General features: G+C 50.7%; 1 long non-coding RNA gene across 2 annotated transcripts; it reads left to right on the forward strand.

Moving 5' to 3' along the window:
* The first annotated feature begins 950 nt into the window (after positions 1 to 950).
* Positions 951 to 6,673, forward strand: LOC129736281 (uncharacterized). Of its 2 annotated transcripts, XR_008732643.1 has the most exons (3): positions 951 to 2,059; positions 5,305 to 5,399; positions 5,484 to 6,673. It is a non-coding gene; the product is annotated as an uncharacterized LOC129736281 (long non-coding RNA). The 2 variants fall into 2 exon arrangements; XR_008732642.1 differs by having other exon boundaries at positions 5,305 to 6,673.
* The last annotated feature ends 5,872 nt before the right edge of the window (positions 6,674 to 12,545 follow it).

Consider the following 12,545-nt stretch of genomic DNA (forward strand, 5'->3'; position numbering starts at 1 on the left):
TCAGCAATTCATAAATAAATCAATGCTAAACAAACCCATGACTTCAGAAGCATTTGAAAAAAAAGGAAAATGGTAAAATAGTACCATTGAAAACAGGAGACGGAGCTGGATGGAAAGAACAGTAATGAATGAACTCAGAAAGAGAGGAAACTGCTCTCCTTCCGCACAAACCTCGGTGGGCTGTGGTGGGAAGGCCTGCATCGCCTAGTCACTGAAATAGGTGCTGGCAAGTGATTCAGCTCCCAGAAGATGACTCATGCCGCACAGTTTGCAGCACAGGAGGCTGAAGTTAGTCCACAGCCTCTTAAAGTGATGATGTATTGCCTTTCCTGCCCTTCCTGTGCTGCACCGTGTTATCGTTGCCCAACCTATGGGACCTCCCCGTGGCTGTCCACCAGCATTGCCCAGTGCTGCCCTGCTTCCCTGGCGGTTGTTGCTTTGACCCACCACGTGTCAATGCTACTGTCCCATACGATCCTGTGCCCCTGCTCTTCACTGCCATCCCTAACCCCTCCTGCCACCTCTTGTAATGCCACATCACCACGCCAGCTGTGCCTGTTGGGGCAACGCTGCAGTTCCCTCTTCTCACTCCTCCTCTCAATGTGATGTCCCAAGGCTCAGGGTCATCATCCTGCTTTCCCACCTGCTGTCTTCAGCACTGCTGACACCCTGTCCTCTACCTCTTCTTGGTTTTGAGCCACTTTCCATTCTGCTTTGGCAGCCTTTGTTGTCTTGACCTGTTGCCCAGCATCAATGGCCTATACCAACGCCTACCACAGCTGTGTTATTCTCCCTGTCCAAAAGTGACACCCCTTTTATATTTTCATCTTTATCACCTGAGTTTACCCTCTGTCACCCTCTGCCATCCTTCCTAACCAGGCATGCTCATGAAAAGTGGGGTGGACACCTTTCCTGTGGGATACAGAAGCCATTGTTCAGTGGGATAAGGGCAGTCACAAAAAGCATCTATCAACAAAAGCTGAAGTTCCCTGCAGCGGGAAAAGTAGAGAAGGATATAAACTTTTGCATATTGTGTGTAGAAAGACTGTAAGTCAGGTCAAACAAAGCTCTGAGGAACGACTAGCAAAAGGAATCCAAACTCACATTAGATCTTTCTGGAAACATGTCAGGAACCTGGCAGTGGTTCTGAAGGACGATCTGTGGGGGGGCTGTGTGAGGACCCCACGGGGGAGGTAAGGCCACTGCAGACATCTCTGCACCTGTGTGAAGTGCTGAGTGGCAAGACCAAGGTGCAGAACCTATTCTTCAGCGGGGTGGGGTGCGCCAGCTGGAGCAGCGGTGGAAAAGGCTGATCACACTGACAAAGCGAACAGTAGCAGCTTGCTGGGAGCAGTGGCTTTTGTCCAAGAGTCTTAAAGGAACTGAAGGAAAAAATAGCTGAGCTGCTCCAAGCAGTGTGTAACCCGCGCTTACCACCGCCGTGGTACCTGAGGAGGGGGAAGTGATGAACGTGATGCCAGTTTGTAAAGACTCTGCATGGGCTCAAGGGGGGAGTAGACAGCTTAATGGAAAATAAACCTGCACAGGGTGACTAACCCACAGAAACCACATCCCGTCAGGAAGCCCCTGACCTGGAAGTGTTTGAAGGCGGGAGGAGTATTAATGAGAAGTTGGACACGTTTGCCTTGTTCATCCTGAGCTCTCCCTGAGAAGGGGAGAGGAGGAGGCTGGAGGAGGAGAAGCCAGGGGGAAATCAAATGCTTGTGGTGAGGAATGAGTGAAGAGGGGGAGAGGATAAGGTAAAAACATAACCCAGAAACTTACGAGGGGTCACAGAGCACAGCATCTGCAGCAGTACCCACTGCTTCCTGAAGGCATCTGAGGGTACCAGGTGGTGGGTGATGCCCTGTGATCCTCTGCATAGAGTAGCTGCACGAGGGAATAGAAACAGGCTGTGCAATCACCAGGAAGACCCCTGCAGTCAAACATCCTCCTCCCAGAGCTGCAGGGGGACACTTTGGTCAGGGGAAGGTGCTGCAAGAGGTTCTGGGACTTGTGTGGGCTTCAGACGAAGATTGCATGAATAAAAAGACGAGAGGTAAGTACAGCTGGAATCTACGAGGGTCTGGAGGAACTAGAGGGTGGCCTGACTTTGGCACACCATGACGCTTATATCCCCAGCAGGCTGTGAGACCCATCCTGTCAAGTGCCAGCCTGAGGGAGGTGTGTGTCGTGCCACCTCCCGAGGATCCGCAGGCGCTTGGATGAGAGTGCCTGGAGCATCGGAGCCAGCTGGGACCTGCAGAGTGGCTGGCTCCTGCTGTAGGACCTACCGGGTGTTGTGGTCCAGGCACTTTGGCCCAGCTGGTGGCGAGGGGCCAGCAGCAGTGACAGAGGGCTGTGTCTGTGCCAGCACCAGACATTGCATCTACCTGGGGATGTAGGTGGGGATGGGCTTCATTCCTCTGCTGCCTCTCCTCACCAGGAACTGCTGGCAAGTCCTGCTGCTCCTGGAGGCTGGAATCAGTCCTCTCCGCTCCAGATGGGCTTTTTGAGCAGCTCAGTTAATTTTTCATTCGGAGAGGGCATCTGCCATTTTTCAGCATCTGCTCATCACTCATTGAAGGAGACGCATGGGAGCCACCCATTCTGTGTGCTGGGAGAAGCTGAATTTTCAGCTGCCCAGGGAGAATGAGTGTGTTTTGGTACTGGGCAGGAGCTGGACTGGCTTAGTGTGACACATTGTGCTCTGGAGGGGAGTGTGCATCCCATGCTTTGTCGGGGACAGAAGTTAGGGGTGGCTGTAATAGAGCTGGAGGCTTTGGGAACAGAAAAGCCCCATCCTTTTCCCTTTTCTCTTTCTTCTTTATCTCTTCCCTTTTTCTTTTTTTTTCTCCTTTCCCTTTTCTTCTTTCTCCTTTCTGTTTGGTTGGTTTTGGTTTGGTTTGGTTTTTTTCTTTTTGAGAGGGAGAGAATGCAGAATGTTACAGGAGCTTCACTACCCGCTGTAGCTTAGCATTGCTCATGTCAGTGAAGTCCAGAGGAAGAACAGGTCAGAGGGAGCGATCAGTGCAGAAGATTGCTGTTACCGAGACAAGCAGACGTGCAGCACTAGTGAAGACGTGGCTTTGCTCAGCATTTCATACCCTGTTAACAGCGAGCAGCCCGGGGGCAGCGTTCCTGCCAGCACTGCTAGGGAGCAAAAGCAGTCATTGTATAGCTGAGATGACACTCCCTACGAAAAGAGGTATCCAGCTGTTGGGAAGAGCTTCCTGAGGTCGGTGGGCTTCCAAGAAGCTGCAGCCACGTGGGAGTCACTGTTCTGTGTGTACACCTGGAGCACCTGCTGCTTGCTGTGCCCATCCAGCAGGGCTGTGATGGCAAACTCTTGAGACGGAGCTCGCTGCTTCAGGCTTCTGTTCTGGAGGAAGTGTATGGCCAGAGAGCACAATGCTGGCCTTGACGCTTTATCCTGGCCCACCCCTGCCAAGTGGGTCGCCGTGATTCCCTGCAGTTCATTGACCAAGACGGGGGAGATGTGGGAGGGTTCGGTATTACGTCTGTGGGCAGTGTGGAAATTTCTGTCGCATGCTTGGCTTGAGCAGTTTACTGTCTGTCACTGCCCGGCGGGCTAAGGGAGGGGGCTTTTAGCTGTGAATGGTCCCCGTGCATTGGCACTTCACAAGGAGTCCGCAAGAGGCTGAGGGTGGCAGGTGGGATCTGAAGCTTCTCAGCCTGAGCGGATGGTACCAAGGTGGGAACAAGCTTTATAAAGGACCACGTCCCCTGCTGCGGGGAGCTGCATCGCTGTATGCTGCCAGGCACAGGAGAAGGACCTTTCCTGGTCTGGTCTGTGATGAACTTGGCAATTAGATGCAAGGGTGAGCACAGCTCTCAGGACTTCTGACATTTTCAGAGATGTCACTCTCAAATGTTTCAAGAGTGCCACCTCTACGGTTTAAAAAGCAATCTGTGCTAAGCCTGTCCGCACCGTGGTGGCTTGCAACGGGGCCACTAACACTGAATTCCAATGGCCTGTAGGCAGCAGCTGCACGGCTGGAGAGGGCTTCACTCAGCCCACACTGACCTTCAGGGTCGATCGAGAGTAGCCTCTCATCACTGTCTGCCACCTTCCAGAGAAGGGCTTTGGCTGAGCGAGGTGCCTGCGCGGGAGGAGCAAGTCCACAGCTGCTTTGGAAGTGCTGCAGAATGTGCAGTTATGGTACCCTGTGAGGCTGAAGCCAACACGGTTTATCTAAATACTTTACTTTGAGTTAATGCACGTTCTCTTTGAGGCACCTATCAGCCGAGCTTCAGCTATGTTCGCAGAGTGCATCTAAGCCAATGCAGCCGGACTGCTGGATCTATTTTTTCAGCTTAAATTGAATGTGCAGAGGCATAATCCAACAAGGGGAACCTGTGTGGGAAAGATAGTCTTGAGCTTGGCTTTGTTTGCCAAATGGCTGCTCTCAGTGCCACCTCAGAGGTCTTGGCTCGCCCACATTCACGATGCAATGCGGCCCCAGCCCCCAGGTAACCTTCTGTTGGCTGAAGGGCAGAGAACTTAACCTTTCATCTTGATAAAATAACCTTGCATCTTGATAAAACCCGTTTTGAATGTTATCTCTTATATCAACTGCTTCTCCTAAAGGACTCGTTTAAACCATTAATATTTATTTCTGTGGACATAGCATACCTATAGCGGGCTGGTCTGCCTAGCAGCTGATCGGGTAATGACCAGATTCCTGCTTCTCAATTCACGTGGCCAGGCACCGATGCCATGTGGCACTTGGCCACGGCACATTTGACCTTGGAAGGCAGCATGGCTGTCTCCCGGGGGCGCAGAACATGTAATATTATTTATCCGCGTCTTTCTAATGCAATCAAGTTTATCTTTGATGACCTTTTAGCCTCTTTGTAATAAGTGTCTTATGTTTAAAATCTAAGGAACATTGTTGCTAAACACAGTCACTTTGTTTATCAGTATTACCTTTTCTGCTTTAGGATGTATGTTTTACTCATTTTTGTGGTTTAAATTCACCTCGAGACCTTCAGGGATGCAGTAATCGGGGACACCTGTAGCAGCTCTAGTGGGGAGCATCGGAGAGCAGGCAATCAAACAGAATGAAGTGCCACGGTATATTTCTCCTTACAAGGAACGCGGCCACCCCTGGTGTGTTTCTTCCATCTCTCTGTTATTTTTCTTTCCTTTATGTCGGTTTATGGGCCAAAAAGGCAGACAAACCACCAGCTCTCACTTTGGGTGTTACACAGGCCTTGGAGTGTCACCCAGGGTCTCTTTCGACTGATGCCACTAACCTTCCTTTTAATTTATTATTAAAGAACAGCTTGAAAAAAATAGCCTGGCCTTTACTTGAAGACCTTGAGAGACAGTCTACCACTTTCACTGACAGATGGCTAGGACAACCATCCTGCTGGTGAGTGTGTTACGCCTTATTTGATCCTGAATGTGCCTATATATGACCTGCAGCTGCTGACTCTCACCGTGCCTTTCTGCACAGGTTACGGTGCTCCCCATACTCTGTATTTTCTGGGGTGTGACTGAGAGGTACCTGGCCAGTAATGCCTCGGGGTGCCCCTGTAAGGTGTTTTTCTGACCTTCTGAATTGGTCCCGGCATTTTGCTCTGGACCACCTCCAAGCTTTCAAGAAAATACCCCCCCGGTGTGGGTGCCTGCGCTGCTGATGGGCATTGCAGCTTCAGGCTTTGCTGGACTTCCAGCTCAGAGCTGGCAATCACAGGTGACAGTGACTTCTCCAGTGGTGGCCAGTGAAGTTCCTGCTCTCGGCAGCTTGTCCTGGCTGCCCAGGAGGCAGCTGTCACAGACCAATCGTTCCCGGGGGTGCCTGAAGCCAGCAGGCAGTACCGAAACCTTCCGTGAGTCCTGCTCTGCAGCACCAACCTCCTCCTGCCCTGGCACCCAGGGTCCCTTGGAGCTCCTGTGCCTGGGTCCCAGCTGGTTCCCCCGTGTGGGGCTGAGCCCACCCGTCCAGCAGCCGTGGGGTCACACCGTAGGCTCGGCTGCCCGGCTCGCTGCGGGACGTGCGCGGGCAGGAGCGGCCCCTGGGACTGACTATTGACCCGTAACGCCTCAGAAATGAAGAGGAAATGGTACAAGCCCGAAGTGCCTCCACCGGCAGCTGCGCCCTGCCCCTGGTCACTCTTCGGTGTTCCCACAGGTCGGGCAACCTGGTGGGGCTTGGGAGCCAGCAGCCCTGCAGCGGCGGTGGCCCTGCCTGAGGAGGCTCCGTGGCCTTGGCCAGCGCCTTGTCCTGTCCGGGCGCATCCAGCTGGCCGGGGCTGATGCTGGCCTGAGGGGCTCCCTCCGCTTCAGCCACTGCTCTCGCCCTCTGCAAGTTTTGCCAACAGCATTTCTTACAGCTGTATCTCCTGATGCCTCTATTGAACAGCACGGCTCTGGCAGAGGCCCACACTTTCAGCAGTGATCGCTGCTTCTTGTTGGAGAAGGAACGTTTGCCATTTGTCTGTCTTCTAGTAATTAATCCATATAATGTGAATGATGATGTATACACACATGACTATTTTTCCTTCAGAATTTACAGATTTCTTGGTTTGCTAAATCTCCACCTGTGCTTTTATCAGCTGAATGTATTATTTCGTCAAAGAATGAGGTCAGGTTTGTTTCTCACAACATTTTTTTCTTTTGAAACATACTAAATAATTAACATTGTTTTCGTTGTTGACACTTTTGTTTGCTAACTTGTAAAAACTTCACACTCTCTTACCTTACTGATTATTCCTACGGAGCCATCCAACAGTCACCGGTGTCTCTCACCTTCTCTCTGTGAACACCGGCACAAGGTGCTCTTCCCTGGTCTTGGGAATTCTCTCGGATGCCAGGATGTCTAAACACCTAACTCCATCAGGCCAGGTGCCTCCTCAGCCAAATCTTTTATCATTCTGAGATGAAAATTTTCTTGGCTACTGATCTGAAAATACTTACGCTTAAGAGATGCTGTTAAAACCCTCCTTAGTCCACAAACAGATTAGGAATTTGTTTGCCATCCTCACATAGTATGAATACACAATTCTGTTTCTTTCTGTATACAACTGTCTTCTCTGTATCAAAAAGCCTCCATCAAAGTTCTTCTCTGTCAAGAGTTTTACCTCTATCCACCCAGGAGGAGACTAGGCCATTGCCACCATTTCTTGGGTTTCAAGGTATTTTGAAAAAACTCCTTCAAAGGGCTGCCAGCACTTGCAGCAATCCAGTTTTTCCAGACAGATTATTTTGAATGCTCCTTATCACCTTGTATGCTTCATAAACTCTCAGTTTTATTGTATGCCATATACCTCCTTTACATCCACGCCTGCCTTCTGCTCCCCACCCCCGTTGGTTATATACATGATTTTTAGTTGTTGCTTTCAAACTCCCTGTTAGGCAGGAAAAGCCTTTAATCGGTGTCTTTTTTCACAACTACAGAGCCACAGATGATCTCCATCTTGTAAACTCGCAGCAGTGAAATTTCCACTAAAAATTTTATTGTAGCTTTCTCCTGGAGAGCCATATTTTTCTGATTTGTGGTCAGTTTAACCCACGACTTTCTTTGTTTGAGGTTCCACCATTTTGAGGTATCACTTTTGCCTACATATTCGCCCAACTTCACAGTTAAAACACATATGTACATAAAGATCTTACATACACACCTGCCTCAGAGGCATTAACCAAATGTACCTGTATACATCTACAGATACATACATGTGTAAATGTAGTATTCCTACTTACAACACGTCCACCTACAGACATCTATCTGTATACGCTCATACATGTCTAATACAAGCACTCTTCTATACACATTTAGTTTTCCCTGAAACGGGAGAAGAGGCATTTCTGAAAACGTGTGCTGTTGCCTGTAGTGCAGCATCCCAGCAAAGAGCTGGGGCCATTGCTGCCCTGCCAAGACGCAGCTGTCCTTCCCCGTGCACCCACCTCTGAACGGTCACCCAGCCCCCTGGACAGCCCTGCACCCCCCCCACTGACCTTTTCTCTGTTGGCATTTGGGGAGGGCTGACTCTCCTGAGCAGGGTGGCAAGAGGTGGGAGACTGCAGGTGGGTAGCACAAGGGTTTCTTCTGTTCTGAAGCCCTGAGAAGTCGCTCAGGCTTTGGTTTAGCTGAAAAGGAGAGAGGGGGGAAAAAAAAGAAGGTGCAGAAAGACCAAGGAGGTGCAAAACATCATCTCCTGCTGCCTTCCTCCAGAAATGACCCTCCAAGTCATCTGCTCCCCACCGCTCCATCCGGGATGCTGGGACATCCTGACCCCCATCACTCCTGAGCAGGGGTGCTGGACAGATGGTGATGCTCCTGGCTGCATCTCACCACAGGCAAGGTGGCTCCGCTCTTCCCTACCTGCTCTTCTCCTGAGCCCAGTGAAGAGCACAACGATGGAAATGATGGCAGCAACGCAACCCCCTGCCAGTCTTGACCCCGTGTGCTCTGCAGGGGAAGAGGAGGGTGGGTGATGTTAGGCTGGCCGGGGCAGCTGTGTGAATTGTGACAGTAAAACCAGCCCCCCCAGCAACCCGCTGCCTGTCGGCCACAAAATGGGACACGACATGTGCACTGAAGTCACACAGACCCAGGGCCAGTTATACTGGCTGGACGGATGTGTTGTAACTTGTTACACTGCAGTATCGCTGGCGTTTCTCTGCTGGGTCAGGAGGAGATGCAGGAGCCGTCTCCCATCAGCAAAGACAGTGAGGACCCTGGGGAAGGATTTTGGGCTGTAGTTCTCGAGAAGCATCGGTCTCCAGCAGAACATCAAGCCCAGGTGGGTGTCCAGCTCCTGGGGGCATGGCTGTTTTCTTGTGCCTGCCCAGTGGGGTCCAGCCCATGTCATACAAGCTGTTGCTCCACTTTCAGTCATAAAATCTCTTTTCCCCTGAAGGAAATGAGATACTTGCTCTCCAAAAGCTTCAGGGAGTGAAAGAAGAGCTGAGGAAGTGGAAGGGGAAGGGAAGGGGAAGATGGAGAGGATGGATGTGAGAGGACACCAGAAGGAAAGCGTGGACAAGCAGGCAGATGTGGTGTGACTCAGAGGTTCTGGTCCCCATGGAGGGGAGGGGAGGAGGGAGGAGGTCTGGGCAGGATGAGGAACTCGCCCCTCTGCCCCTGGCACCTACCTGGTGCCATAAGGTGGGCGCTCACAGAGATGGGCTCTTTGTGAAAGACTTGGAGGTTGAAGCTGGTTTGTTGTTGTTGTTGTTGTTTTCCCTGCAAAACCTTCTTCAACTGCAGAGCAGCCGGTGGCTCTGCTGTGGCATGAGCTGCCACCACCAGCTGCCAGGTCAGCCGTGGCTTCGTGGGAAAAACATCACAGGGGAAAAAACAAGCAGTGAGTGTGGAAAGGGACGAGCTTGGATGGTATTTTAATTACTCTGTTTTTCCCTGTTTTTCAGATACACGGAGAGAAAATGGCTCCTTCTCTGCCAGTCTGTTCCTGTCTTCACAGCCCTGCTAGCCGTGCAGTAGCCCAGCTCGCCCTCACATGCAGGCGCACTTGCAGGGAACCAGGAGAGCCCCCGGCCACGGTTCTTCCAGTACAACCTCTGGCACCCAGCCCGAGGCACCCCTTGTGCTGGCCAGGCACAGGTCCTTGATGCAGAGCTACCCCTTGCATCCCAATCCCATCCTCACTCACCACTTCAGTCCTGGGAAAAGCCTCACAAAGAATGTTAATTCTTCCTTCTGAACTATGCCCGGAGCTGTCAGACGTGGCCAGCCACTCTGGCCAGTGCTCCCGCTGCTTCACCAGGGTCGTATCGCACACCTACCAGCACACCCTGCGTGTCCCTGCATCCCCCTTCAGTCCGGGATGCACTTATCCCTGCTCCCCCTGCCCTACCTGTTATTTCCACGCTCTTGGAGGGGCCCACATCTTCCCGCCAGCTGGCGAAGCAGAGCACGAGCATGTGTGCAACTGGTGCCCCCAGGCAAAAGCAGCAGTATGTCTGCAGGGCTCCCCCCTCCCCCGTCCCCTGCCCGCTCCAGCGGAGCCCAAGCTGCCTGCGAGCCGGCTCTGCAGAGGTGCTGAGGGGGGGTCTGCAGCCTGTGCTTGGCTGTGGGGCGGGCGGTGGGTTGCTGCTTCAGGGGGGCTCCAGCAGCTGTGGCAGACCTTGTTCCGCAGGGCAGTAAGCCACTAGTAATTTGTCTCCGGAATCAAACCCCTCCAGGCCCCTGCTCCAGTGCTGCATTACACTCCCGGCAGAAGTCATTCCTTCCGTTCAGCTTGTGCCACTGCCCCTGCTTCTGTTGCCTGCCATGGCTGAGAAGGCTCTGGCTCCATTACCTCTGTAACCACCTTCCAGATATCGGTAGGAAAGTGCTGTGAGCAGCTATTACGGGATGTAAACCAGCTATCATGCAAGCAACTATGGTAGAATAAGTCATCCCTGGTATTAAAATACTGGGCTGTTCAGGACTGGTAGAAAGGAAGATAAAAATAGTGCCTGAGCATCACATGGGTGATGCTATAGGCTGTTTAAATCAAACTCAGAAAGTTAAAAGAGGCTTTTTAGTGCTGCAGCTCAGAGTCAGCTGTGAAGCACTCAGGATCACAGCTGGATATGAAGGGAGGGAACTAATATTAAAAGAGATAAATCCCAGTAAGAACCATGCTGCCATGGGGAAACTAACTGCAGAGTAACGGACCAGAGAATAATCTGTCATGATCACAAGGGGCCCCAGGCCTATAATTCGCAATATGACAGATGACAAATTCCTCCACAAAACCATCACTGAACCTACAAAAGATTCACTGGTTGTAAATAGTGATTAAGTCATAGAGCAAGTGGTCATCAAAAATATATTTGGAGCGTGTGATCATAATCCTTACACCTAAATTAAGTGGGAAGCTAAATAAGAATAGGCTTGTCCTGTACATGCAGGTCTTGTTTCAAAAGAAATCAAACCCTAAGGAAATAAGAAGTTTTTTTAAAGTGGACTATAGTGGTAAGGACACTGGATGTGAAAGACACTCAAGATTTCTGAGAGACGCACAGTGGCTGTGGAACCTGCACCTCAAGCGGGGAAGCAGGCATCCCTCTGTAGCACCTGGGTGAACAGCCACAAGGTGAAGAGTGAGGACAGAGATTGGCAAAGAAAATTCTTCTTCAAATGTTTTTAGATCAAATGTAACATCAGTCTGGAAAATGGACTTTTGTAAGCAGAGAAAGTTTTTCTTATAATAACTGAACCAGGAAGGAGAAAGTGGCTATGCAAAGAGGACAAGATCAAAATAATTGTTAAAATTAAGTAAGTATAGGATAGATTTAAATAAAAAATACAAATAATAGTCTTCAACCAGGAAAATGGTAGCAGAGAGTGGAGCAGAGGAAAGGAGTGTAATGAATATGAGAGGACAGGAACTACCAGTTCTGATTTGAAATCAAAACAAACATTAATGTGATGAAATTAAGAAAACAAGCTAAGACTTGGATTTTGCTGCATTTTTTTAAACTATAATCATTTTTATTCTTAAGAAAGCGACAAGGAGTTACAGAGTTTTGCAAAATAACCAACACTGTTTCGATAAACTTCACCTTATCTGGGCTTACTTGGTTTTGCGAGTCAGAGTAATTTCTTCCCCCAACCCTGACTTAGATACATGTCAGCAGGGGACCTACCCTTTCACCCCTCATAATTATCATCTGCCCCAGGTCGCTGTATAACAGGGGCTGGGAATCTCCAGCGCCTTCCTCAAGAAGCGTTTGTCCAGCAAGTCTGTCATTGGTGGCAAATGATGAGCCCACGGGAGCATCACAGTGTGTGACTCTGTGGTTCTGCCATGGCCCCTCAGCCCACGTTTCAACAACACAGTCCGCTGTGTCAATGACGGTGCGGAACAGCCTGCATCTCACCGCGTTCACCAGGCTCACCCACATCTCTTCTTTTGTCAGCAGAAACCAAACCAAATCACATCAAGTCTCCATTCCCCTTACGCCTCTGCTCTCCTAAACGCTGCTCCTGCCCTCCCAGCGTCTGCAGAACCGAACTGTTCCCTCCCAAACTGTTTGCAGCTGCATCACCTCTTCCACACCTCGGTTCCCTTCAGCTCTGTGCCCTTTTACCTGTCTCACTTGCCTCTCCTTGTGACACCAAATGCATTCCTATTCCCCCATTCCTGTTCTCTTGTCCCGAGCCTTTTTGCCCTGCTCTCACCTCTCTGATTTCCATGATACCATCGTTTCAGTTCTTGTTCTTCCAACAAGAGGAAACGCCACAAAACGTGCCAGCCTGGGGTGTGCGGAGCGTTGCTCGCACCCTTTGCAAGATTTGTGGGCAACACAAATGGGACCGGAGCCACGGAGGTCCTGAGTGTGGGATCTGACTGAGCGTGACCTCAGTGCTCTGCTGGACTTGGATCCCCTTTTCCAGTTCAGACCCCTCCACAACAGAAGACCTGTACTGGAAAACACCAAATGCTCACTTTCTTCTTACCAAATCCCTCAAGCTGCAATTTAGGAAGGGTTTTCACTTCCTGTTGGTTACAAGCTTAAACGAGGAGCCCAAGGACTTGCTGAACCCGCGCTGAAGCCCCTTGCC

This window comes from Falco cherrug, chromosome 5, assembly GCF_023634085.1.
Source record: "Falco cherrug isolate bFalChe1 chromosome 5, bFalChe1.pri, whole genome shotgun sequence".
In the NCBI taxonomy this organism is placed as follows: domain Eukaryota; kingdom Metazoa; phylum Chordata; class Aves; order Falconiformes; family Falconidae; genus Falco; species Falco cherrug.